The sequence below is a fragment of the Panthera leo genome, chromosome D4 (assembly GCF_018350215.1).
Source record: "Panthera leo isolate Ple1 chromosome D4, P.leo_Ple1_pat1.1, whole genome shotgun sequence".
Lineage (NCBI taxonomy): Eukaryota > Metazoa > Chordata > Mammalia > Carnivora > Felidae > Panthera > Panthera leo.
Genome location: NC_056691.1, coordinates 83,045,185 through 83,072,792, shown reverse-complemented (window position 1 = coordinate 83,072,792; position 27,608 = coordinate 83,045,185). Strand labels below are relative to the sequence as shown.

Below are 27,608 nucleotides of genomic sequence, written 5' to 3'. Positions count from 1 at the left end.
GAGACCCTATATATTTACATGACGATCGTGCCTCATGATCACAGGGCTCGTGGTTCCGGCAGGCGGCGTGTGGCAGGGACGCCGGCGGTCCTAGGAGACTCACTATTTTCCGGCGACTTTTATTGTCCATTATATCCTGGCGTTTACAGGGCTCTGCTCCGGGCCTGGCAGGAATATCGCACACAGTGGGGCCGGCAGGCCTTAATATTGCAGTCGCTGTACAGCAGCTGTGTCTCCGGGGCTCATCCATCCCGCCCAAGTCTCTGGGCGACACCAAGACCCCCAGGAGCCGCGGGGGCTCTGGCGGGACAGGGCTGGGGATGTGTCCCAGGCACAGCTATCACCCCCCACACGCACCCCCAAGCCATCTGCTTGGCTCCAGTCTGGGGTCCCAGGCCGGGGACACTGCTAACTCTGTGGCCTTGGGCCTGCACAGGGGAGGGTGCAGAGGGGCGCTGGAGCCACTGCTGGCTCGTGAGGGCCGCTGGCTACATTCTCAGGGATTTCGGGAGACAGTTGCTATCACTTTGGTTGCTTGAAATCAAACACGGGAGGAAGATTTACACCGTGGAATTTGGCAAACACTACGCGCCGGGGCTCTGGACAAGTGCCTCCCTCCACCCCCCCGCCAGGGAGCTGTTTGTTCAACACTTGGCAGCGGACTCGGGGAGGGAGTGACCCAGTGGGCCACTGTGGGGTATGGGAACTTCAGAGTCAGGTGTGGATCCTAATTTCCTCAACCACTTGCCGTGTGGCCGGAGAGAAGTTATTTCCCTTTCTGAACCTCAGCTTTCCTATTGGTAAAATGGGGACATACCTAAGTTCCCAGGGCCGCTGCAAGGCTTAGAGCACCTTATGGGAAACCCCCCTGTGTCGAGCTTAATACGTATCAGGTGCTTAATAAACAGTAACTTTTGTCACTTATTCATTCAACACCTACCTGAGCACCTACTCTGTACCAGACACTGGGGTGGGGGTGGGGGATACGTAAATGCCCCGGGTGGGGGGATAAATATTTAATTCTTCACATCCGGACAGTTCTTGAACGTCTGCACAGGGATTTATACCCACACCATCTTATGAAGCCGCATGACAACCTGGAGGGGTGGGCAGAGCGGCATTTCTGAGACAGGGGCTCAGGGGTGGGCATGATTTGCCTGAGGCCCCTGTGTGGGGGTAGCAAGGTGGGGCTCAGCCTTGAGTCCCCACCTCCTGCTGCGGGTCCATCGTGGCACCCATCTCCGAATTCCCAGGCTCAGCTGGGCTGGCCCCCCGATGGTGGCCGGCTGACCTCAGAGTGAACCCACACACAGAAGACAGGAGAACTAGGAGCGAGGCGACACCGGTCCAGCATCCTGGCCACTAGTCTCGGCTCCGCGGCCTCCCTGCTCCAGGCCCTCCCCTCTGGGCCCCAGGGTCTCCATCAGAAGGTTGACAGGGCTGCACTCAGGATGCTGTTGGCCCTGACGGGCCAGCATCTGTCTCCAGGCTTCCTGGCTTGGCCAAGCGTCCCCTCCTGTCCACAGCCAGAGAGGACTCGGGCGTGTCAACACCTCCTATGCTCCAGCTGGGTCCCAGGTAAGCCAGGGCCTTGTGGGTGGGAAGAAAGAGGGGAGTGAGACGGCACAGGACTCCGACCCAGCTACCCTGGGTTTGCTAACTTACCCTGCTGGGCAGGGCTCGCCTACCCATCTCATAGGTGAGGAGAGTTAAGTTCGGAGGGGTGACCCCAGGCTGGCAGCATCCAGGGCTCAGGGCTGGAGTCCCCAGCAGAGATCAGAAGGCCGCCAAGCCCCTCGGTTCTGACGCCCTGGAGGCCTACGGATGTGATGCTCCTGGCTACCCTGGACTCAGCCCAGAGGGACGGCAGAGCATTTTGCCGAAACAGGGGAGTGAGAAAAAACACAGGCAACACCGATGACTCAAAGAACCTTTGCAACAGGAGGTGGGCGGAAGTGGGTGGCATGTCTGGTGGGCTTCAGCTCACTTCCTAGAAGGATGTGCCACCAGCTTTTGCGCCCGTCACACTCACACGACAGTCAGCATGGACCTGCATTTGGATGGTACCTCCTGGCCCGCCCGCCCCCAGGGCCATCACAGGCTGGCAGGTGGGGGCCATCTACCTGTCAAGGGACGGAAACTTCTCATTCCACAGATGGGGAAACTGAGGCCCGGGAAGCGGGGTGGGTGGGCTGGTTCAGGGACACATAGTAGGGACTGAAGTCTTTAAACTCCTTTACCAAAAGGGTAATTTTCCTATTTGAGGAAACAGGAAAGGAGAAATCCTCTGGAGCTTCAAAAGAAAAAAAAAAAAAAAACGGAGAAAAAAGAACTAGCAGCCGAACAGAATTGCAGCAAGGCCCCCAGCCAGCCCAAAGAGGTTTCCGAAATTCTGTGCAGTCTGAAGTTTTGCGGGCTGAAGGGTCACGCGATTTCCTTTGCAAGAGGCAGAGTTGAAAAAGTCTGACTGAGGGTGAAAGGGGAGGAGGGAAATGTCCACGGGACTAGAAATCATGAGTTTCAGCCTGGCTGCCCCAATGACTTGCTGGATGACCGCAGACGAGTCCCTTGCCCTTTCTGGGCCTCAGTTTACCCTTATTCATTCACCACGTGCCAAGCCTTGTTCTAACGCCACTTAAGTGACGTGAATCACCCCTCATAGGTACATTATTATCTCCGTTTACAGAAGGGGAAAACTGAGGCACAAAAAGGTCAGGCACGCTGTGCTGGTGAAGGGCTGGGATCTGGAGCAAGGTGATGCGGTTCCAGAACCCACGCTCCCAATGACAAGGCCCTCTCGCCTGCAGCATGCTGATCTCCAGCGGGCATCCTGCTTTTAGGGGCTTTGCATCTGGGGCTTGGATGCCAGCAGGCCTGTTTCTGAAGACACTGGGCCATCCTCCTCAATCTCGGCTGCCGTTCTGAGCTGCTGTCTTTTCTGTGACCTCTGATTGTGTCTGTTTGCTCAGCAGCCTTTATAACCACAGCCTGGGGCTTCGGGAGGCTCCCAGGTCACTGCAGCCATCGACTCATCTCTTTGAGCCTCCCTGGGTGCCGGGAGTCGGAGCAGGGATGGACGGCCCCGCTCTGATGTCCATTTTGGAGTTTTACACACAGGTCGGCCTCTGGGACCGCGGGAGGGAGACTTGCCATTCAGGCATCCAAGAAAGAGGGAAAAAACATCTATTCATAGCCAGACAGAGCCCGCTCTGTGGAAATGATGCTACCGACGTGACAGGCAGCCCAGCTGTGTAAGAGATTCCCGAAAAGCCTGACCTGGGAACGTCCACGTGGAAGGCTCAAAGGCTTGGGTGGTCACCGAGCTTATAAAATAACGCCTGGATGCTCAACCATGAAATTCCTGAGGGAATCAGGTTCTGACCCAAAACCTGTCTTCCAAAACAAAATTCTTCAGACAACAGACATTTTTTGGCTTAAGCAAGCAGACTGCTGATCTGTTTCACCCTGATCTCTAACGTAAGGAATACTCCGGCTAAGAACAGCCACCGTATCATGTGATCCTACCCCATGCCACACACCATGCCACATATTTCGTCCACTTGCTCATTCCCACAGGGCGGGAATTACTATCTCCATTTTGCAGGTAAGGAGACTGAGGCTCGGAGAGGAAGATGTTTGCACAGCTGGGAGACTGTGGAGGTGGAGGTTTGAAATCCGGTGCCAGCCTGGAGCGGAGGGAGCTGGGGACAGACCCAGCGGAACCTGCTGTATACATCATCACCAGGAGGCCTGGCACACGTGGAAGAGGAGAGAGAGAGTTCTCCACACCTCCATCCCTCCACAGGCCTGGGAATAAGTCCTGCAGAGGGAACGGGGCAGGAAGAGCCGCCGTGACTGCATTTAAAACAACCAGCGAGGCTGCCTCAGTCCTGCCTTTTCAAAGACACCGGAATCCATTAACTGAGGATATTGCGCTGAGTACCCAGAAAGTCCCCCATACCACGTTCAAACTGTTGCACGTCCGTGGCAACTGCTAGCCAAACGTGTGCTATTGCCACACTTCTGTTTATTCCTGGGAGCAGGAGAAACTCTGAATCCATTCGAGAGTTCATGTCTCATCAGAGACCTCAGAAGGGCCCCAAGGAAGCCAGCAGTCCCCATCCTATATCTTCAAGACTGGAAACCAAGGAACCGAGCAGAGAAGTGTCCAAGGACGTTCAATCATTTGTTCACTCAATTTTCAAACACGTACTATGACCAGCCTCTGTCCTCAACAGGGCTCCTTGTTTACAGATAGGAGTCTCACACCAACACCTACAGCCCAGCGACATCACTGTTGTGTATGCCCAGGGTGTGGTGACCCAGGGAAAGGTATGTGCAGTCTGTGTGTCCCATCTCAGAATGGGAAGCAGCTCTGAGCAGGGGAGCAGGGGGAGGGCACTCCAGGCAGGGAGAACAGCAGCTGCAAAGGCCTGACGGCTAGGCAAGTCCAGCATCAGCTGTGGGACAGAGGCCCAAATGACAGCAGTGGCCTCAGGTCTACAGCAGAAACTCTAAAGCAGGACTGATGAGGGCCCGTGAGCATCTGCACACAGGGCTCATAAGGGCTGCAAAGCCAGACCCCCTGCCAGTGCTCTTCTGCACACCCCTCTGCCTCCCACGGCACCAAGCCCAGGTATAATTTTACTCAATGCATCACGTGAGGAATCAAAGCCCCACATGTGGTTTAGCGGCACCTTCCCTCCGCCAATGCTACCTGCACACACTTGACCTCCTCACGCCTACCATGGTTAGCTCAGGTAACTGTGTCCATGCCCAGGAGCAAGGAAATGCCTACAGAACCTTCCTCTCAAGGGACTCTGTTGGGACCAGGTCTCAAGAGTGCTGTGAAGTGTACTTCAGGCCCCACGATACTCTCTCTTATCTGGCTTGTTTTTATTGAGCACCTACTGTGCACCAGGCTCCGTGCGAGGCACTGGGAAGATTCACAAAAGGGGGTTACAAGCCACTAAGTCACACAGCCATCTCCTAATCGTTCGGGGCTAGAATCATTACTTCAATTTCACAGTGGGGGCGATGCAGAGCTCAGAGAGGCCCTGGGACTTGCTTGAGCGAGATCACTGGCTAGGAGGTGTCAGGGCTGGGATGCTAACCCAGAAACGTCTGACCACAGAGCCTGTGCCAAACTAGATAAGGGTCCCTGGAGGAAGAGAAGAGACTGGATCCCTCCTCCCTGCCACACAGGCAGCCTTTTATCCACAAAGCAGGCAGGGGCTTCACTGGCGGTACTGCTGGGAATGGCGGGGCCCTGTCATTGCCGGGAGGGGCCCCCTCCACACCAAAAGCACAGCCAGGCTTATGCAGAGCACTGGGGGGGGGGGGGGGGCCAAGGTGTCCTAGCAGGTGCCACCGAAAGACTAGATACTGATGGCCTGTCTTTCAAAAAGTTGAAGTGAACCAATCCACTCATGTGTGGCGCCTGCATTAAAGGACAGAAAGAAGTCTAGGACGCAGAGCACAGACTCTGGAGTCAGAGTGCAGGGTGGCTAGGTCCCCTCCCATGAGACTGTTCAGTAGGGAGGGTGTCACATGACCTGGCCCTGGCTGTGGTGACGGTACTCCCTCCCTGGACTTGGGTCCTTGAGTGCATCTGTCCCCTCCAGCAAGCACGTCAGCAGGGACGCTGGGGCCACCTGGGTCCTGCAATCACAGGCGGCCTTAGCAGTCCATCTTGGGGACCCTGTTTTAACTCAAACAGCGGCAGACACTTGGCAATGCCCTATCCAGAACAGGCCTTCCTCCTCACCCCCTCAAGTCCCCGTCCCAGGCTGAACAGTGTCCTCACAAAACTCGTGTCTACCTGGAATGCGGGAATGTGGCCTCATCTGGGAATAGGGTCTTTGTGGATGTCATCAGTGGAAGATGAGGTCACACAGGATTAGGGTGGCCCAAACCCAACGACCGGTGTCTTTATAAGAAGAGGGACACACAGGGAGAAGGGCATGTTATGACAGAGGAAGGGACTGGAGTGATGAGTCTACGAGCCAAGGGGCGCCAAGCATCGCTGGCAACCACCAGCAGCCAGGAGAGAGATGTGAAACACACTCTCCCTCGGAACCTCCGGAAGGAACCAACCCCTGCCAACACCTTGATTTTAGGCTTCTGGCCCCAGGACTGTGAGAGACTAAACTGCTGTTGTGATAAGCCCCCAGTTTGGGGTGATTTGTTATGGGGGCTCTGGGTAACTCACCCACTCCCGCCTCAACCCCAAGCATGGCCGCTGTTCACAGGCCGCCAGCTCCCCAGCCTTCCCAAGCACTGAAGACTTCCTGGAAGACTCCAGGCTCAACTTCTGTTTCTCAGGCTGCAGAGGAAATAAATCAGTGGTTCCCAGGTCTGGGGATTTCACAGGCCTGTAGTGTTTCCCCTAAATTCTGAAGATGGACCTTAGAAGGTTGCCAACTTTTTTTCTGGCACCTACGATAAAATTCCCACCTATTATCACCGTCCTGCGTGAAAGAGGACACCTGACATAAGAAAGTAGTTGATGCCAGGCCTGTCTTTAAGTTTTCTCATTTCCTATAGATGGGTGAGAATCTCACACAGCCCCGGGCCTGGCGTGGATCTGGCATTGGGGAACCAGCAAACTCAAGCCAGCGTGCCCTCCCGAGTGATTATTTTTATTCAATCCTGGCCGAGGAGAAGTGAGGCTGGCCTCCCCCACTCTCCTCTGTGGACGAAAAAGGTTTTCCCCCTCTCAGAAATTTGCCCGATATACCCCAGTTAACCTGTGGGTCATTCCAGACTGGGTGATCTCCCAGCCCCAGGGAGGAGGCATTCCAGGCCAGTCAGTGAGGGAGGGTCCTAAGGAAAAGAAAATACAAAGGAAAAAGCAGGGGAAGGAGAAAGAAGCCCAGACCCTTCTTTTGAAAAGAAAAAAACCAAAGCGTGAAATTACTCAATGTACAGACATCACGGGCCGGATGACTCCAGCTCTCTTCAAAGACACCTCGTAAACCCGCACCCGGCCTCAGAGGGAAAGGCCAGATGCCAGGCACTCCAGAAGGAGCTTTTCGAAACATCTGGCCCTGGCGGCTTGATGACCCAATGGAAGCCAGTCACCCTGTGCTTCATGAACGTCGCACCCACGTGTGCCACGTGGTAACCCGTGAGGTGTGCTGGGAGAGCCGTCCAAGGGATAAAGCTTTGTATGAGCGTGAGGAATGCTTCTTTTCCAGTAACTCAAGAGCGCTAATTCCCCCGCAGAAGATGCCCCAAAAGTGGAGAAACTTTTGCCTGGAGTGCTAGGATTAACGGCCATGCAGGGGTGGCCTTGCTGGGACAGTCTCGGGCACAGGGTGGCCAACCTCAGATGATAAGGTCTGATGCTGTCGCTTTCCGGGCCGGAGCCCATCGCTCCCTCCCTCCCATTCTGCAAGCCCCGGCCAGGGGCAGGGTGGGCCCCAGTTCTCAGGAAGCCAGGAAACACACTCTCTTCTGGGCGAAAGGCCCAGATTCCTTGAGCGGTCACAGGACACGCTTTTTCAGAGCTGATCCAAAGCCACAAGCGCAGACTGGAAGTTTCTTTGGGCAGCGTGAACCTGTGGGGACACAGACAGGCACACCTGGAACTCCAGGCTGAGAGCCGGCCAGTGAGCAAGGCCCCAGCTGGCGGCGGACTGGCCGGGGCTCCACGGACCTCAGTTTCCTTTTCATCCCATTGTCGTGCATCAAGCATTTCTTGAGAAGCCTACAAAGCCAAGCGCTGTCTGAGGCACAGACCCTACCCATCCCCCCTCCCAGAGGGGTCAAGTGGTGGACACAGACATTGGACCGCAGTAAGCGCTACGGGGGAAGTGTAGCTGAGGAGGGGGTCAGGCCACGCAAATAAGGACATGTGGCTTCACACGGTCCCTGGCACAACTAATTCAGACTGGGTAGCAAACTGCTTAGCATGTAATCAGCACTCAGATAAGCCAGGTCCTCCTGTCCTCCCACTGCCCAGGTAGAGCACCCGAAGCCAGAAAGAGGTGGGCTGGGTGGGTGCTCGGGGACCAAGTGGGTTTGGGGCCCTATCTAGCCCCACATTTCCTGGGGAACCAAGGGGCCGCCCCCCTACCCTGCCCAACCCTGGCAGACTCCCTGCTTTTTCTGCGTGGGAAAGTTCTGCCTCTGACTTCATGCCCACAGTAACGGGTCAAAGCCACCCCTTCTCTAGCCAGCAGGTGACTGTCCTTCCTGAATTTGAACCTGGGCCCCATCACTTGTTTGCTGGGAAACCCTGGCCAAGTTTCATTCACCTCTCTGAGCCTCGCTTTCATGATCTGAAAATGGGGAGGAGACCCACCTAAAAGGCTCGCTTGCTCAATGACGTGGCGTAGATCAAGTCCGCAGGGTGTGACCGGCACACAGGAGGTGCACCTGCCCCATCTCCGCCCAGCACTGAGGGGAGGGGGTGCTTACAGGAGGGAGGGGCCTTGGTGCAGGAGCAGGAGTGCAGGCCTGGTCTGGGCAGGCCACGTCCAGCCCTGGGGGAGCTCGGTGTCCGGAAGGAAAGGCCAGACGGAGGGACCAGTGCTCTACTGGGAGTGGAAGTTCACACACGTGGGCAGACCAGCCTCAAGGCTTCTCTGCTGGGTGTCTTGGCCACAATCCTCACCTCTCTGAATCTCAGTCTCCCCAACTGAAATATGGCTTCTGGAGATAATAAAAATGAGACCCTAGATACATGAAGTCACCCAGCCAGTAAGTGACACATTTATCTCCTCACCCTCCTCTGTCCACTCAACATAAAAACACTCAGACTGTATCCCCAGCAGGTGCTAGGCCCTTTGGTGGGCGGGGGGCTGAGCCCCTTAATGGCAGGCAGAACCCAGTCTCCTTTAGAACCACCTGGCTCCATGGGATGATACCCAGCGGCTCCTGGGCTAGCCCGGGCTCACCCTCCTGGGAATCTTGCCTCCGTGGAAAACTACACCTGGACAGATCCCAGGAACAGCCAGCTTCTCCGCTGGGCGCGCCTACCACACCGCACTGCCTTACACCAAACCCGAGGCTGTGAGCGCCCCTCACTGCACGGCTGACGTCGGCTGCCAGACGGGCCGACTCCCAGCGGGCAGGGGGGGAAGCTGTGGCCCCAGCCCGCCCCTCAACACACACCACATGTCACAGAACGCAGAACTCAGGAGAACTTTGCCTCTTTCACGGCTTTGCCTCTGACTTCTCCAGATCAATCAACCGACCAAGCAATCAATCAATCAAGGGAGGATCAGAATTCAATCACAGTGACAACACAACTCGATCCCTGGGAAGCACGTTAGAACCAGGGATCCTGCAGATTAATGAGACGGCCTGGAAATCGGGAAACGAATGTAGTTAGGGACAGACAGCTCAAATGGGCCTGGCCCTTGGCTGATGCACTGGCATGAACTCCGACTTCTCTCATCCCCAAGAATCAGAACTGCTTCTCTGACGGGGAGGAAAGAAATGACAAGCAGAAATAGGATTTAGGGAAAATAACACACCCATGGCACCTTTCCCCCCCTTCCCAGAGCAGTGCTGCAAGCTTTACATATTTTATCATTTATTCTCACGTTGTCCCCAGCAAGTCCTAGGCGTTGGCCTTGCCTTTCACAAGAAAGCTGTGAGGGAGGCTGGGGTGTGGAGGTGAGGGGCCTCCCGCCAGACACCCAGCAGGAAGGGTTGGGGTGGTGGGTGGGGAGGTGGGGGGCTGGGGTCGAGTCAAAGGGATGGGACTGCAGCCTCAGGCGGCTGAGAGGCTCGGAGACCATCCACACTGTCGTCCACGTCGGCGCCTCTTCACCCCCTCCTGGTCTTATCACCCACCCTCACCAAGCCATTTTCCACACACGCTGCCAACACCACCACCCCTCCTGTGTCAGCCTTCGAGGCGGCCAGGTAAAGCCATCACTCCAGAGCTTAGCATCGAAGGCCTCCTTGCCTGTCGGACCCCAATCCCAGGTGGCACCTGTCATCCACCACGTCGGCCCCAGAGAGCGTCTTATGGTTTCCCGCAACCCCTGCTTCCCACCCCCAGTGCTCCACCCAGCATGCCCTCTCCACCCGACTATCCCCTGAAGATCCTCCCAGGTTATCAGCACACGGGCTCCCAGAGGAAACAGATCTGGGTCCAAATCCTTGCTGTGTGACCTTGGAGAAGTCCCTTTACCTCTCTGAGCCTGGAATTCACTTACACAATGGAGCTGTTTAAAGGTGAAGACTAGCTGATGATAGCAATGTGAACCCCTGATGGGTGCTCTGATGAAAAAGTAACAATAGCTCAATGTGCTGGAGCGTCATGACTGCTTTGTAATTCTTCTGCGTTCCCTCTGGCTGCTAGCCTCGCCCTATGGCTTTCGTGGGCCTTGGTCTCACCCCAAAGCCAGGTATCAAGGGCCAACCAAGGAGACTCAAAGGGCACAGAGCTCATGGTCCCTCCCTTTACTGATGAGAACAGAGAGACTGCCCCCCCCTCCCATGCCCCCCTCCCCCCGCAGCTGCCCATCAGGAAGTCGATCCTGACATCTTGAAGCAGCTCAAGCCACGGTGGAACGTTCTAACCTGCAGCCCCAACTGCTTTGCTCCCTGACACAGGGTCTCCAGGTAGGATCCCAGATTGCCGACCCCAGGCCCCATCACTTGTGCCGTCTGCTCTCCTCCGAGAGGCTCACGGCACTTCCTGCCCAGGAATGTGAGCAGGAAGCGGGGCTGAACCCGCCCGGCTGCCTCTTTCCTCCTGAGCCCAGGCTCTTAAGACCTAAGGAACCAGCCATTTGTGGGAGTTTGGTTTTTCTCTCTTTTTCTTTCCTTTCCCCTCTAAGCAAAACTGCGTGGCAGCCGCTCCTGCCTCTTGTCCCCAAGGCAGTTCGAACGGGCCCGTCTTGTCCTTGCAGCAGTGACGGCGGTAATTCCGTTAATGGGAAGCAAGACGGATGGTTCATGGTGCCCAAAGTGCAGGAGGCAAGGAATCGGGCCACCCCCGGGGGGGAAGGAAAATGTTGCCGGAACACACCCTCCTTTGGGGCCTTATTAGGTCTTGAAAGAGCTGCCGCACTCGCTAAAACCTGCTTTTGCCAGCAGAAGCCTCATTTTACAAATACACAACAACAAAAAAACCCGTAAATGGGAAGAAAACCCTGCAGATTAGGCTCCCCTGCTGCAGTGAGGCGGCGCGCCCGCTCAGAGCTCAAGTCTTTAGCCTCGTCGTCTCTGGGTTTAAATAAATAGGTCTGATCGCCGGCTCACCATTTCGTGAATATGGAATATACGGCAGTTTCCTTGCTGTTTGAGGGCTGTCTGCTAATGGAGGAATGGGGCAGTCCTGGAAGCATTTCCTTTGAAAAGGCCTGTCTGTCCCTGAGGTCAGGAAACCCTATCGCCCTGGTTGTCAGTCTGGGGAGGACCCTTGACACCTTATCTTATCACCTACCCTCGCCTCCATTCCCCAGGCCCGATCCCCAGGCCCACGCCTGCCAGGCCCTCATCAACTGCTGTAATTTCTCTGGTCTTCTGCCCTGAGGGCCAGGGGCATCTCAAAAGCAATTTCACTGTGGAAAGGGTGTCCATTTCCAAAAGTACGCCAGGACCCACCCTCCTCCAATTCAGAATCAAGCCGCTGAACTGTTCTTTGGGCTTCAGTTGGTCCAAGCGCAAAATGAGGGTGGAGGGTGACGCCGGCAGGAGACAGCGGCGGTTGAAAACAGGCGGAGCAAGTGGAGGCAGGCAGCTGGGGCTGTGTGACCTTGGCAAGCTGAGGAACCTCTCTGGGCCTCAGCCTCCTCATCCCTAACACGGGGCTAACGGTACCCGCCTCACAGGCGTGGAGGAAAGAGTAACTGCCATCATTTCTCAGGCCGATCTGAGCGTTCTTCTCGACCACGCCCTCCCGCGGCACCCAGCACAGCCTTGACACATAGTAGGTGCTTGCTGAACATCTGCTGCTCTGGGTGGAGCACGTGGTTTTTGACGCCCAGAGAAACAAAAACACCCGTCCGCACTAGAACACAGTGGTTTAGGATGTGTGCTCTGGGAGCCAAAGGCCTGGGTTCAAATCCTGACTTGGCCACAGACCCACCGTGTGCCCCTGGGCAGGTGACTCAGCTTCGCTCGGCCTCCCTCTCCCTGTCTGTAAAATGGGACTAAAGAGCCTGGCTCACAGGGTCACCAAGAGGAGTCAGGGCAATAATACATGGCCAGAGCCTGCCCAGGTTGGCCCTTGGTAACCGGCAGCCCTGAGACCGAGCAGTTCAAAGTCTTGGGAATGCCTGAGGAAAAATTCCCACATTCTAGCTGGGAAAACCACTTTCTCAAAGCAAGCCCCGTGATGCCATCCCAGCACCTCCCGGGAGAGCTGGGACCTAGAACAACAGGCAGTATGTGAACTCCCAGGAGACTGCCCTTGGAGGGAAGAGAGAGACTGCAGGAGCATCACCCCAGGAGGGAGCCTCATGGCGGGGATGGGGGGGCACCCTCACCCCTCCCACACCACAACTCCCACTCGTCTGTCTCCAACACTCGGACCAGTAACACTGGACATACTTGACTCATTTCTTGCTTATGACGGCTCTCCCCAACCAGAATGCCAGCCCCGTTTTGTCTCTTTTGTTCATTATGCCCCTCAGAACAGTGCCTGGCTCTGTTGGATGGACGAATGACGAAACAAAGCAAGGAAGGGAAGAATTCTTCCGGGAGGGCAGCTCTGGGCTGAGTGATGGCTAACGTGGTCCCCGTGTGCAGAGGAGCTCCTGAACATCACAGGTGACACCAAACTACAGTCCTCGCCCCACACAGTGTTGCTTATTGTCAATACAGTAACAGTCTCCAACTGCTGAATGGCTGTTATGTGCGTCGCTTACCTCACCGGGTCAGGAAAACTCCCCCGGGGACAGGAACTGAGATTTCCCCCTCGCTCTGCCACGTGAGAAAACTGACGCCCCCAGGGGGAAGCCACAAGTCAAGAAGAGTGGTGAGCAAAAGGCGGAGGCGTGGCTCGTATCCAGGGTGTCCAGGTTAACCCCCCCCACCTCCCTCCTCCGTATCTGGACCTAAGACCGCCGCACTGCTGGCTGGTCTCGGAGGGGAAGAGCTGGAGCGAGAGCCTCGGGACCTGCTCCCTGCCAAGAAGGGTGTTTGCTCAGAGGCAGGAGCTGACAAGCAGCAGGGTCTGGCTCCTGTCCCGTCCCCGTGCACACGCAACGGACAGTGGAGGCAGAAGACTCAGCCAGGTGGTGGCCCCAGCCACCCAGCCGAAGAGCACTCACTGGCTTTAGGGGTCAGCCAGGCCTGGGTTCAAGTCTCAGTTTCCAAACCATGTGGCTTATAGCTTTAGACTGGTGGCCTCAATCTCTGAACCTCAGTTATCCTCACCTGAAAAATGGGGCCAGCCCAAAGTTGTGGGGATTAACTAAGGTAACACGGATAAAGCGTTTGGCCACGCTGCCGGCACACAGTAGGTACTAAACAATAAGCAATAGTTAACTTTCCCAAGCCTCCCTCATTCGTGTTTTCAAGAGTGGCCAGATGTCCACATCTTGTAGCTGCCAGGCCCCCCAGTTTCAGGGCTGAGAACAGCGTGGGAAGCTGGTGGAATCTGAGCTCCCCACCCTCTCTGATCTCTGGGGCACCACCTGCTTGGCATTCTTCCTGAGCGAATGGGTCAGGACCTTGGCATTTGATTTCTGACCCTTGTCACTCAAGGATAAGTCGGAGGGGATGGGTTTGTCGGTACGATAACATCTGGCAACAACATGAGGAGTGAAATCGGGGAAGGGGGTGGCATTTCCAATTGGCTCGTGTCCATGTCTATGGTGTGGGCTTGGCAAGAGAGGCCCAGGGTGAGGAGAGGGACCAGCTGGCCAGCTGATAGCATTCACATTGCAGGCCAGTGGTCTGCAGACAGCACCTCAGAGGGGAGCTTCTCCCCCGGGTTAGATCCGGCCCCAAGCCCGTGCGGGGACGATACAGGGGCTGTGCTCTTGAAATTGGTGTCTCGGTGGGAGGAGGCTGCAGCCCTCCCACTGGGGCCAGCTTTGCACGCACTGCACGTGACCAGCGCAGTCTCGTCTTGCCCCGCCCTCGGAAGGGAGCCCCGTGCTTGGGAGTTTCATACTTGTGTCCGCTGCCTTTCAAGTCTTCACTTTACCTTTGAACTTGTGTTTTTTAAGTGAAGTCTGGTGGAATAGTGGTGCACGTGCTGGGGGCTTGGGGCCCGAGCCTACAAGGACTTCCGCTCCTGACCCCTAACTCATAACCCCTGCCACCCTCCACCCTTGGCAGGGGCTCGAGTGCAATCAGGGGGTCAGGTGTGCCACAGGGTAACTGCAAGGGTCTGTCCTTGCCCTGTGAGTGTCCCTGCACCCCAGGAAGCATGGCATTTAACAGCCAATAAAAACCACCGTGACGGATGGAGAGAGACTGACAAGGAACGGGTTTTTTTTCCTGCTTTTTAAACAAGAAGACCTGCATTTTCACTTTGTGCTGGGCTTCACAAATTATGTAGTTGACCCTACCGTTCATTTATATGACCTTCTGACTCCTATCCCCTAGCCTGGAGGCCCTTGGGGACATCCCTAGGCCTCCACAGAATTAGAAGACACCACGTGGTCTGCGACGATCACTGGCCCTTCCCTCACCCCTGCCCCCAGACCTTCTTTTTGGAACCCCTGTAGTTGGTCACTTACTGCTGTCTTGTGGACCAGGCCCAGTTTCCAGGGCTGGGGATGTGACGATCAACAGGATGCTGAGCAGTGACAAAAACAGGCAGGGCCGATGGTGGCACAGACAGGTGGAGGGAGCCTCGTCCAGCGGAGCCTCGGGGAGGCAGGGAAGGAATGGTCCACACAGGCACACTGCCTCCCGAGGTGGGGCGTGGCCTCGGGGAGATGGCAGGAGCCCCTCATCTGTAGGGTGGTGACCCAGGGCTTACCTCGCAGGGCTGTCGGGAGACCCAGGGCTACTGTGTCTAGCACCCCTGCGTCGCACTGCAGGGACAGGGTAAGGCTCAGGTAAAGGCTGGGGCCCAGGACGGTCTGCAGACAGCCCCCTCCTGAATGACCACAAAACCAACAGAGAAAAGCATGGCAGAGGGGCAGAACTGCCACTTCCTGCGTCCCTGCCTCGTGCCAGGTGTGTGGCCTGGTGGCTCTCCTGGCACACAGTCGCCCCTGCTGGGCTAGACATTTGTTCCCAGGGTTTCTACTCCTGCCCGACATGTCACAGACGTCATCTTTCTTTCTGTGATTCAGAAAGTCCAGTCGGTACCAGGTGGCAGTGGCAGCTTTTCCGACAGGACTGGTCACGGGCAGAGCAGAAGACACAGTGACTATGAGCTCAGACTGCAGCCAGCCTGGGTTTGATCCTGGGCCCCTCCAGCTGTGGAGTCTAGGGCAGATCTGACCTGCCCGGGCCTCGGTGTCCCCTAGGTCACGTGGGATTATCAAGAGCCTCATCCTCGTGGGGTTGCTCTGAGGATCAAATGAAATGACATCGGTGAAGGGTATGGCTCACAGCAAGTGCTCAATAAATGTCAGCCACTGCTATTGTCACGAAACCCGAAAACATCAAATCAAAACCCTGAGCGTCGCGTGGTGCTTCCCAGGATCGCGTGAATCCGCTCCCTCCTTTCCAGCATCTGCCCCGACTCTGCTCCAAGACTACACTCTCCCCCCATTGTCACGGCGCATCAGTCCATAAATATTTAAACAACATGTCATCAGATTATTATAACATATGATCTATAGCACTGATGTGCTGCAGTTCTGCACATTTGGGCTTCGTTTTCAGAATATCGAGACATAAAATATTTATGTATTTAGCCAACCACGAGATCTCACATTCTGTCTCAAAATGCTGGGTGGCGGCAAGATGCGGAACTGAGACGCAACGTGTGAAGGAGATGCCTTGTTCTCACGTCGGTTCCTGGGGCATCTGGATTGTTTCTGGTTCATTCCAGGGCCTGTGAACGGTGGCTGGCTGGATTTGCCACAGGAAGCGGGGGGCCAGGACCAAAAGACCCCATCAAAATGCAGTGAGAGTTCAAACCACAAGGCACTGGATCATTTTCATTCGGCATCTCTATGGGTCTGTGCATAGTAGGTGCTCAGTAAACGACCACAGGGAAATGAATTCACCTGTAGCCCACACCACAACCCAGTGGGCTGGCACCCAGCGGGGATTCGGTAACATTTGCTCTTCTGTTTCATTCTGTCCCCAGTGCCCAGCACCAGTCCAGGCACAGAGTGGGACCCGGCAAATGTTGCCAATGAACAGCAATGGAAAGAATAACGCATGACCAGATAAATCACTTAATTAGCTAATAAATTAATGAGGGATAATGACTCCCTGTCTGCTGGTCCGGATTACACAGTGTGAGACCTTCCTCCTGAGAAATAAAGGCTCTCCAGTAACCCGTAGTGGATAGGCAAAGGGTTTTTTTCTGGGTAATTAAATATCTCGATTGCTAACATTAGCACATCACAGTGACCATATGTCCTAGAATTTTCAGCACTGTGCAATTTCAAAGATGCCGCCCCGTAAGCCGTTCAAGCATCCATGAACTTCTTACATACTAGCGACCAAAGAGCATCTTCCACACTGCCTCTCTTGTCCCCAAATGTCACTAAAATGCTTGTACAGACCACTGCCCTTTTGAGAGTTTGGAAACTGTGCTCATCATGTGCCTAAGCTCTAGATGGGTGATATCTGAAGGCCTGGGATGCCACAAAAGCATGTGCAAACCAAAGTTGTTAGCTTGAAGTACAAGTATTTTCTGTGCATTAGTTCCCAGATGCTGTGCTGTCACCATTAAGAGTGGGCAGCCCTCACCCTTGTCCCCAGCCTCTCCACAGAGAAAAATCCAGTCTTCATTTCCTCTTGGGTTAGCTGAGGAGGCTGGCATTTAAAACAAACACAAAAGGCCACCAAAATTCCTGGGGGAGATGAACGAAGGAAATGCATACACACTGAGTCAGGCACACCAAGTCTGCACTCGAGATGCTAGTGTAACTAAATCCGGCTGGACTCGGCCGGACCCGCCAAACGTACGGGTGGGCTCCCTCTCCCCCAGCTCCCTGTATGTCGCCATGTGGTCCCCGGTGGTCCCGCAATCTGGGCACCCACCCTGGTGGCCTGCCAAGGCCACACCAGCTAGGGAATCACTTCCTCTTTCAACTCCCAACCCCCCGTTTTCTGGGCTGGGTGAACTGTGGGCTCTGCTCATTTGCTGCACAGCAGTGTCTGTGCCCAGAGGTGGCTTGGGAAGGTTAAACACCTCCCTTTCCCTAAGCGAACCCCAAAAGATATGTGCTCTGAGAAAAAGAAGTATGCCTGATAAAAAATGTAGCTTTAAGACATGCACCCACTCAGTCCAACCCAAAGCTGCTCCCATACGGGCATCAAGAATGGCCCCTGCAGAGAAGGAGCAAAGAAAAAGACCCCAATAACTCTGGGAGGTACAAGCCCTCTATAAGTGTAGGTTTCTCCCTTGGAATAATTTGAGCCTTTCTCTAAGAAACCTCTTCTGAACAGAGAAGGGTCAGCTGGACACAACTCAGCCCTTGTCTGTCCACTGGGAGAAGCAAAGTTTGCTAACAGGTTTAGCAACTCCACACAGACACTGTTCAAGGATCCTGCCACTTGCCCACTTGAAACTTTCCATTCATTCAGTAAATACCCATTGAGCACCGACTACGTGCCAGGCCTAGTGCTGGGCACGGGGGATACAGTGGTGGTTCGCAGGTCAAGTCTTACCCTCATGGAGCTTACGTTCCAGTCTGGGAGGGAAACAACAAACACAGGAAATCAGGAAGGGGTAGGGGTCCCGAAGAAAAATAAGGCCAGGTCAGGGAAAGAGGAGTAAAGGAGTGAGGGACTCATTTTGACAGGATGGGGATAACAGGGTCACTTTGGAGAAGTGACTTTTGTGGTGTCCTCAATGAAGGCTAGGAGCAAGTCAGGGGAACACTGGGGCGGGGGGGGGGGGGAGGGGGAGGATTTCAGGAAGAGGGGACAGAGGGCAGTATCTGCTTGACCCGTCTGAGGAAAGGTTTAAGGAGGCCACATGGCTGGAGCGTAGCAAGCAAAAGAAACACTGCTGAGCAGCGAGGCTGCAGAGGGAGCAGAGCCCCACTGCCCTTCCAATAAAGTGCGCCCCCCCCCGCCCCCCGCTAAGGTCCCGCAGGCCGCAGCAGTGTCTTTTCCCACCATTTGCTCCTTGCCACGTGCTGTTCCTTCCAGCTGCCTAGGAGGCCCTCTCCCAGGCCCTGGACCTGGCCACCAACTCACAGCCCACATGACAGGCACTTCCAGATGGCAGCCTCTGCCCTCTGACTCTGCAGACCAGACCCCGATGCGGCCGGCTTCCATCCAGCACACATGCTGATAGTAATCAACTAACCACATATATCCTGGATTCTCAGTGTCTGTTTCTTCGTCCACACAGTGGGCATAATGACATCTACATCAGAGAACTACTGGGAGGACCAAATGAGTTAATCCTCGTAAAGGATGGGGCGCCTGGGTGGCTCAGTCAGTTAAGCGTCCGACTTCGGCTCAGGTCACAGTCTCGTGGTCCGTGGGTTCGAGCCCCACGTTGGGCTCTGTGCTGACAGCTCAGAGCCTGGAGCCTGCTTCAGATTCTGTGTCTCCCTCTCTCTCTCTCTACCCCTCCCATGCTCATGCTCTCTCTTGCTCTGCCTCTCAAAAATAAAATAAACGTTTAAAAAAAAATCCACGTAAAGGGTTAGAACGGAATGACGCATACAGTAGGTGCCAGGTCTATGGAAGGGGTCAAGAGCTGGGGAAGTGGCAGAGGTCTCTGATTTCACACTGCTGGGGGTCTGCCCACAGCCCACGACCCCATCCCACAGCCCACCCACCCACTCACCCTGTGGTCTACCTGCCCTTCACCCCAGCCCTCTGAGACCTCCAGGCAAACCTCGCGTTTCCCTCAAGGCTGGCTCGGATGTCCTCCCTCCTGGAAAGGGTTCCTGCTTCCCCAGAGAACGAGCCCCGGAAAGATGCCTACTGCAGATGTTCACCAGCACCCAGAGGAGCTCGTGACACAACCCCTGTCCTTACCAGGTTGTTAGAGGCTGTGGGGTGGGGCCCTGAGAGGGTCTCTGGGACCCAGCTCCCAGAATAAGGCCTGACCCAGACATTGGGATGTATTACTCGAATCGATGAGTGAACGGACGGCCGCATACCAGCCGGCACAGGCGGGTCTGGTTAACCAGAGTCCACTCCACCCGCACGACCGTGAACGGGTCTGTGTTTCTGCATCGGACTCCTCGCCCACAGCCCAGGCTCAAGCACCATGACCAGAGCCTTGGCCTGAGAAGCAGGACAGCATCCATGACCTTGGAAACTGGTCACAGTCTCTCGGGGCCTCAGTCTCCCCATCTGTAAAATGAGAGGCTTTCATGCTTTTATTTTTAAGCATCGGAACCTTGTGAACATTTTTTGCACGTAACATAAAGTTGACCGTTCTGAAGTGACCAATTCGGTGGCGTTTAGCACATTCACAGTGTTATGCAACCACCACCTCTCTCTGGTTCGGAAACACTGTCATCACGCAAAAGGAAACCCTGTACCCATTAAGTGGTAGTTCCCCATGCTCCCCTCCCTCAGCCCCTGGTAACCACCAATCTGCTTTCTGTCCCCACATGGACTTATAGATCATGGATGTTTCATATGAGAATCTTTTCTTTTTTTTTTTTTTTTAACGTTTATTTATTTTGAGACAGAGAGAGACAGAGCACGAACAGGGGAGGGTCAGAGAGAGGGAGACAGAGAATCTGAAAAAGGCTCCAGGCTCTGAGCTGTCAGCACAGAGCCCAATGCGGGGCTCGAACTCACAGACTGTGAGATCATGACCTGAGCCGAAGTCGGACGCTTAACCGACTGAGCCAACCAGGCGCCCCGAGAATCTTTTCTTAAAATGACTCCTGTGCAAAGCCTCCTTATGTAAAACGGGTAACGGGGTTAGTGCTGTGGGAAGACAGGTCTGCCCTGTGCAACAACCCCCCCTCCCCCCCAGCTAGAGTCCCTCTCCCTTGGTGACCCTCCAGGGAAGGCTCTGATCCCAGACCCCTTTCTTTTCACAATTCTGGTTCTAACGTTGGATTTCTTTTTTTTTTTTTTTAACTGTTTTTGGAAGTTTATTCATTTTTGAGAGACAGAGGCAGAGCGTGAGCAGAGGAGGGGCAGAGAGAGAGAGGGAGACACAGAATCCGAAGCGGGCTCCAGGCTCTGAGCTGTCAGCACAGAGCCCGACGAGGGGCTCGAACTCAGGAACCTCGAGATCCTGACCTGAGCTGAGGTCAGACGCTTAACCGATGGAGTCACCCAGGCGTCCCTCTTTTTTTTTTTAATGTTTATTTATTCATTTTTTGAGAGGGAGGAGGGGCAGAGAGAGCTGAAAACAGAGAATCCCAAGCAGGCTCAGCACTGTCAGCGCAGAGCCCCACGCGGGGCTCGAAATCACAAACCGCGAGACGGTGACCTGACCCGAAATCAAGAGGGGGTCGTTTAACCGACTGAGCCACCCAGGCGCCCTAAAGTTGGATTTCTAAGGCAAGTCCCCCCCTCACCCTCCTCCCTGCCAAACAGTGTCCAAGAATCAAGGGCCTCAAGCCTGGTGCTACTGGCCCATTTTCCTGATGAGGGAGTAGAGGTGCAATATTCCAAGGTGGCTCCGGAGCCCGCTGAGGCTCTCCCCTCACCACACACAGCAGGGCAGGGTCTCAGGTGTGAAGAGCGTTTGCGGCCCATCGAAGCTGCCTCAGGAGGGGCGGCCACTTCCGTGGGACAAGGACCGCCCCCCCTTAGGGACAAGCCAGCCCGACAGAACCCCAAATGGCTTAGGAGGGAGCGCCAAACACGCACGGCCTCTCCCCGCCCCCACCCGGGGCCCGGGGCCTCGCTGTGCGGACCCTCCGCGAGGGCTCCCTGCCCCCGGGCCCGGGGCTGTGACAGCCGCTTCTGTCAGCACAGACCTCTGATGGGGCCCGACGCTGTGTAAATAATTAACAAAACATCTGCCTTGCTTAATAACACACTGTGGCTGACGCAGCTCTCGGGGCCTCCCGAGACCCTCCGACTCCAAGAGGACGCGTCAAAACCTTATAAGGCTCCCTTTCCGAGCCTCGTGGGGGGGGGGGGGCGCGGAGGGCAGCACAAGACACTGACTTCTACACGTTTTCCTGGGCCGCCCAGAGCACCCGGACTTAAAGCCCGCCTCGGTCCAAACCGCGCGTCTCTTCCCGGTCTATTTTGAGGGTCATGATCACGGGGAAGTGCTTCAGCGGCCCCTGACACCGCTTTCAGCCTCATTTAGGGCCTCAGTAGGCAGGGGCGCTGAAAATGCTCCGGACAGAGAAACAACCTTCCTGGCCCAGTGACCCCGGCCCGGTGACCCTAGGAAACAACTAGTTTCCTCACCTCCCATAAAATCTCGGGGTAGCACTTCCGGGGTGCCACCCATGTGCTGAGGGGTTTATATCCATTGTTTCCTATAGTTCTTCCCTCAAATGTCATGAGGTCCTGATATTGTCTCTGTTCCCCAGTGGGGGAAACTGAGGCTCCGGGAGGTGAATGGCTTGCTCTGGGACTCCCACCTCGCTCCATTTGGTGCCAAAGCTCAGGTCCTTAATGTGATCGTGGGTTAGTGCCTTCCCCTCCTTGGGCCCCAGTCTTCATTCTGTAAAATGGGCGTGTGGTTCTTCTCTGGACTGCTCTGGACTCACCAGAGCTGAAGGTCATTTGCAAGGCAACGGGTACCCCTTTGCACGTCTCTTCCTGACAACTCCCAGTTTCAAAGACTTTGGGGACAAGAAGGAACAAGGCAGGGCAGCCCTCGGGGAGAGGGGTGGTAGACAAATTCCAAGTCTGCCACTCACCTGCAGTGACAAGGGCTCTGAGGGGCCAACCCCATATCCTCAACTACAACTTGGGGGCTTTGGGGAGCTCTCCTCTAAGGCGCCAGCTCCGTTTGTCAAGGTCAAGCACTGCCCCACCCCCAGCCTAATTTTGAAGTGTGGGGCTTCAACAACTCGAGGAAATGCAGAACCGCAGGCTCTCAATGGCAGCTTCCCTCCCCCTTCCCCTGCAGAAATTCCTTCACACTCTATGGAATTCCTACATAAAGCCCCTTTTTCTCTTCTATGAGGTCACCATCACACAGATGTCTAAGAGAAAGAAAGATCGGCTCCATGCGGATCAAGGCGGCTGGAACTGAATGCATTTCAGATCCCAACTGCACCACCTTTCAATTCGGCTGGCCCCTCGCTCGTCCGTCCCCCAGAATCCAGCCAAAGCAACCAGTTGGGTTTGGGGTGCGGCGATCCTGCTGGTGGATGCCAAGAGGCCCAGCCAGAAGACCGGGCCTTTGCCACCAGACCACCCGAGCAGTCGTCTGTGGAAAAATCCAGAATTGGAGACAACACAGCAGAGGCTGTATGTGTGGGTCTGTTTCCACACAAGCAAGTCCGTTGGAAGGACAGATGTCAAACTGCTAGATCACACTCCACGTTCAAGTTCCCAAATTGAACGTCACAGGAAATTACACCACCAACTGATTTGCCCCAATGTCCGCTCCTGTCTGGAAGCTGAGTCTGAGAAGGCTGTTGGTTTAATTCAGTCTGGGCCAAACGAAGAGACTGAGAGTATGTCACCCAACTCAGACAAGAATGGGTGAAGCCACTGACCTGATTTTTTTCTTTTTAAAATAAAAATATTTTCGGGGCACATGGCTGGCTCAGTCGGTAGAACGTCTGACTCTTGATCTCGGGGTCGTGAGTTCAAGCTCCACAATGGGCATACAGCTTAACTTAAAAAAATACAAGTCTAAAAAAAAAATAAACATAAAACATAAAACCTTTTCTCCAAAGGCCATCTTGCCACTACCCAAAAGTCAGACATTAGAAGATGGTCACATACCAAAAAGCCACCGAAGATCTTTGGCCAATCCTGGTCATCATCTACCACCCACTCATTTAGAAGCCATTTCACAGACCCCCCGGGAGGTGCTCAGACCACCCCAGATGACGCCCCACACACATGCCAGGAGCAGCCTTGCTCCCCAAAGCTCCACATTCTGGTCATCAGCATTCTGGCAACCATCCGAAGTGATGGCCAAAAGAAAGGCCCGTGGTATGTGCACACCGCTTCCTAAGAATGACATCAGCAAAACTAAATAAATAAATAAATAAAGATAAAAATGTAGGAACAAGGACTATTTTTACCTCCCCAAATCGCAGGCCAGACGGGAGAGAAATCCATCAATGCCAGAAATGTGGCTGAGCCTTCGCACAAGATCTATTATTTCACACCTTAAATTAACGCATCTCAAAGCAATTTGCAAATGTTCATCAATGTGCAGAACACGCTCAGAAGGGAGAGGAATGCCTTTTCCTTCCCAACATCAAAGGACACTTGCAGGGGCCCCACACACCCCAAGCGGCACAGGTCCGCACGCACAACATTCCTTTCAAGAACAGCATAGTATAAACCGTGATAAAAAGGAAAACGAACAAGGAAGAGAGACAGGCACGGGGCTAAAATGGCAAGTGACAAGCAGCCTACATGGAAATGATCCTGGTGTCAGGTATTCAGCATTGGGAGTCGGGGCCCTGGGGGTAACGCGCCATCACTGGGGGTCCAGCACTGGGCTCTGCCTGAGGGCAGTGCCCCAGCTTGCTCCCTCCCCACACAGGCCCAGAGATGCCAACCCATGTTTAATCTCGGATGACTCACCAGGGTCCTCCACTCCCCACCCGTTAACTCCCTTGCTTGGTCTGACCCGAGAAGAGGAAGGGAATATTCTTCTCTTTTCGACAATTGTTTTGACACTTCCCTTCTGAAACCAATCTTTGGCACTTCATGAGCAAAGAAAAAAATGTGAACCGTAGACCTTTCTCTCTGACAGTCCTGGCCCTGGGCGTGGGTCATCCACAGCAGAAGGGCAAGAGTGGACAAGGAAGGAGGGCAGCACCTTCAGGAAGCCCTGTCCTGGAAGGCTGGAGCCGGCCGACAAACCCAGCCCTGAAGGAACCTGGAAGACAGTGACCATTACTTTCCAGGTCCAGTGGGAAGAGTGCTGGCTCTGCCCAGACCAGCCTGAATTCAACTCCAGGGTCAACCGCGTGGCAGTCCACGATCCTCGGCACATTATTTAATCTGTGTCCCCAGTTTCCTGTAAAATGGGCATCAAGATAGTTCCCATCTAAGGGTGCCTGGGTGGCTCCGTCGATTGTGGGTCCAACTCTTGATTTCAGCTTAGGTCATGATCCCAGGGTCGTGGGATTGAGCCTTGTGTTGTCAGGCTGCATGCTGAGCGTGGAGCCCGCCTAAGATTCTCTATGTCTCTCCCTCTTCCCCTCCCCTGCACAAATGTGTGTTCTCTCTCTCTCTCTCTCTCTCTCAAAAAAAAAAAAAGTTTTAAGCATTCAGATAGTTCCCATCTCATAGTGTTGCTGAGTGGATTGAGGGAAATAAGCCTAAAGCTTTCAGTATCGTGCCTGGCACACAGGAGACCCTCAATAAATGGTGGCCCCTAATTGCAGCGCTACCTACAGAAAATTATGCACGTCGTTTCATCTCTTTGAGCCTCAGTTACCTCATCTGTAAAATGGAGATAATAACCCCCTACATCCTCGTGAAGGTTAAATGAATAGATGTGTGAAAACACCGAGCACCCTGTGCGGCACCTTCAGAGGACAGGCCTGAAGTCGGGCAGGTGACAGGATCCTGCCTCCACCTCCTTTCAGCAGTCCCAGGACACAGCCTCGACCTCTCTGTGGCACAACTGTGATCAGGGCACCGTAGGGGCTCCATGAGCATGGCTTCCTTTCCCCCTCCCCTGCCCCCTCCTTGCTCGGAGCCACGGGAAACGCCACCGGGCAAAACCAGGAGCTTTGATTCTTCAAACCCTCTTGAAACCCCAAGCCCAGACCAACCTGGGCCACCGCTTCAGTCTGAGACTTTGTTTTGTGAGGACAGAAACTACTTTTTAGTCATTTCCGAAGTAGACTGGGACGGCAGTGGCTGACAAACCACAGGGACCATTTTAAATCCTGGGCCTTTTCTTCTGGGAAGTTAGGCAAGAACCTTCCCAAATGTTTGCCCGTGGGGCTCTCTGCCAGGGAGTGACTCATCTGCAGCTCCCCACAGGCATATTTTATTTGGGGGTGGGGGATGGAGGCAGGGCCTGGCCTTGAGGGGAGAAGGAGAGGCAGCATTTCCAGCAAACCCAGAAGGTGTTTTCTTCGTTTTTTGGGTCTTTTTTTTAGGACAAAAAAGAAAAAGAATGTGGGTCTTTTTGTTTCCTTCCAGGTTTTGTTTGCTAAAAGAGACGTCCAAAGTTCACTCTGTAAGCTGCTGCTTGGGGAACGGGCGCTTCCAGCCGGCTCTACATCCCTTTCAATGAAATTCTTCTTCCATTAACACTACGGATTTTTAAATGTGCCTCCAAGATTTGCCTGCGCACGACATTTTCCCCTCAGAGAGGCAAGCTGAGTTCTGAAAACGCAGGGGAACTAGGGCGCTCCGGAGTTTCTAAAGTTGGCCTTGAAGCAATTGAGACCTTCAACGGCAGAGATGTTCAACATTTCTAAAGCCCCCCCAAAAAACCGTCCCTCAAAGCTGCAGGACAGACCTTGGAAACCAGCATCCCAAGCGTGCTGTGCTGTTTCTTACTGTTTTGGGGACTCACGCTTGGAGCCCAGGCTCAACAAATGGATCAACTGGACGAGTATTCATCTACTTAGCAGAGTAAGCAGAGACAGAGAGACCCCCGGATACACAGGCTAGTATCCTGGGACCCCTAGTCTCCCCAGGGTCAGGTCCCCCAGGCACAGGGGAAAGGTTAAAATCTGCCAGGGCCGGAGAGGGGCGAGAACAAAGCCAGGAGACCCAGAAAGAGTATTTAGGAAGAAGTGAACACAAGTCCTCCGACACCAGGCCAAGTGGCTCTGCCAGACCCACCATAGCGCCAGCCCAGCCTGGGCACCGGGGGGGCCCCATGCAGGGTCCCGCCAGCGGGCCCCACCAACGCCTGGCTCTGAGGCTTCCCTCTCTGCCAGGCCCAGCCTGGCTCCACCGGTCTGACCGCTGGCCCTCATTCACCACACAAGGCCCAGCACCCACCAGGTGCCCACCCCTGGCCTACTTCTCCCCATGGGCTCCCTGGCATCGGGGCCAGGGGCTGACGCATCATGCAAAACGCCGTGTGGGTGCCAAGGGGGGCCCTCGGCCTCCATAATAAACACACTCCCACACTCCCGGACACAAAATACACATCCACACGCACGTCTGTACACTTTAGTCCTCAAAGGCTCACAAATGCACACAGAAACCACTTGTGAACGCTCACACACGTGCGCGCACGTACTCCCCGAACCCACACAACTCCTTCACAAAAATGGGATCCCACGTGAAGCGCTTGGCACACTCCTTGGCAAACAGTAAACAATAAACGTCCAAAAGGGAGCCACGCGCGCGTCCCCCGCACTCCTTCACCGCAAACCCCACCACCCAGACCCTCCGCCGTGCACGCGCACACTCGGGCGCACACCCCGAGGGGCAGACGGACACACGCCGCCCACGCACGCTCGGACGCACGGCCGCCGACACACTCGGGCTCTCGCGTACCCTCGCGTCCCGGCCTCCCGCGTACACCCCCGCCCGCCGTCCCCCGCCGAGTCGCGGCCGCGCGCGCGAGCACGCGCACCCCCCTCGGCCCGGCTGCGGGTGACTGCCCCGCCGCCCGGCCCCCGCCCCTTCCCCGGCCCGATCCCGCCGGGCCCCGGCCCCAGGCCACTCACCGGCGCGCGGGCGGCTCGGCTGCCGGCGGGAAGAGCGGCGCGCGGCCCGGCGGGCGGCCGGCCGGAGCGGAGGGTCCCACACGAGTCGGCGGCGCCGCGGCCGCACGCCCGTCCGCTCGGTTCCGCCGCCGCCTGCGCGGGCCCGCGCGCGCTCCCGCCCCTCCCCACCGCGGGGCCGCGCCGCCCCCTGCGCTCGTGCGCGCTGCCGCCACGCTGGCCCGGGGGGCGCCCCGCGGCTACCGCCCGGCGCCGGGACCGCTCCGCGCCCCCGAGCCGCTTTGACCGCGGGTGATCCGCTCGGCCGAGCCGCACCCCGCGCCCTACTTCAAAGATGGGGAAACTGAGGCCCAAACTCTCACAGCGAGTCAGGCCCAGCAGACTCCCCTCCACCCCTCCTCGGGTTCTAGACGTTTAGGATTAGGGTCCGCGATCAGAGGACTCGTGGACCCCTCCCATCTATTCTTGTGTACGCATCACCTAACGTTGCTCCCTTCACGGCCCTGGGCATACTGGCCAGTCAACCAGCGCTTATTGTGCGCCTACTGAATGTGGGCACTGAGGTAGGCTCCAAGGATATCTTGATGTGGCGAAGGTGCTGCTCCCTGCCCTCAAAGTGCCAACATCTCCTCATCTGGAGCTCCCCACTTCCTGCGGACCCCAGGACTAGTAAGAGTCAATGTGCAGAGCTTTCTGGGAGAAGGCTCTACTAATGAATGCTTAGGAGACAGAGTCTCCATGGGGCCCCAAAGGTTGCTGCTCAGTTCCCTGCTTCACTTCCTAAGGGAACCCGTCTCCCCCACCCCACCCCCC

General features: G+C 55.5%; 1 protein-coding gene across 1 annotated transcript in view; it reads right to left on the bottom strand.

Moving 5' to 3' along the window:
• The window catches only part of NEK6 (NIMA related kinase 6), an 85,532-nt gene extending 58,674 nt beyond the window's left edge, over window positions 1–26,858 (bottom strand). Inside the window, exon 1 of the mRNA XM_042912748.1 lies at window positions 26,799–26,858. The gene's annotated coding sequence lies outside the window, so the exon portion shown is untranslated. The remainder of the gene's footprint in view (window positions 1–26,798) is intronic.
• Between the last annotated feature and the right edge of the window lie 750 nt (window positions 26,859–27,608).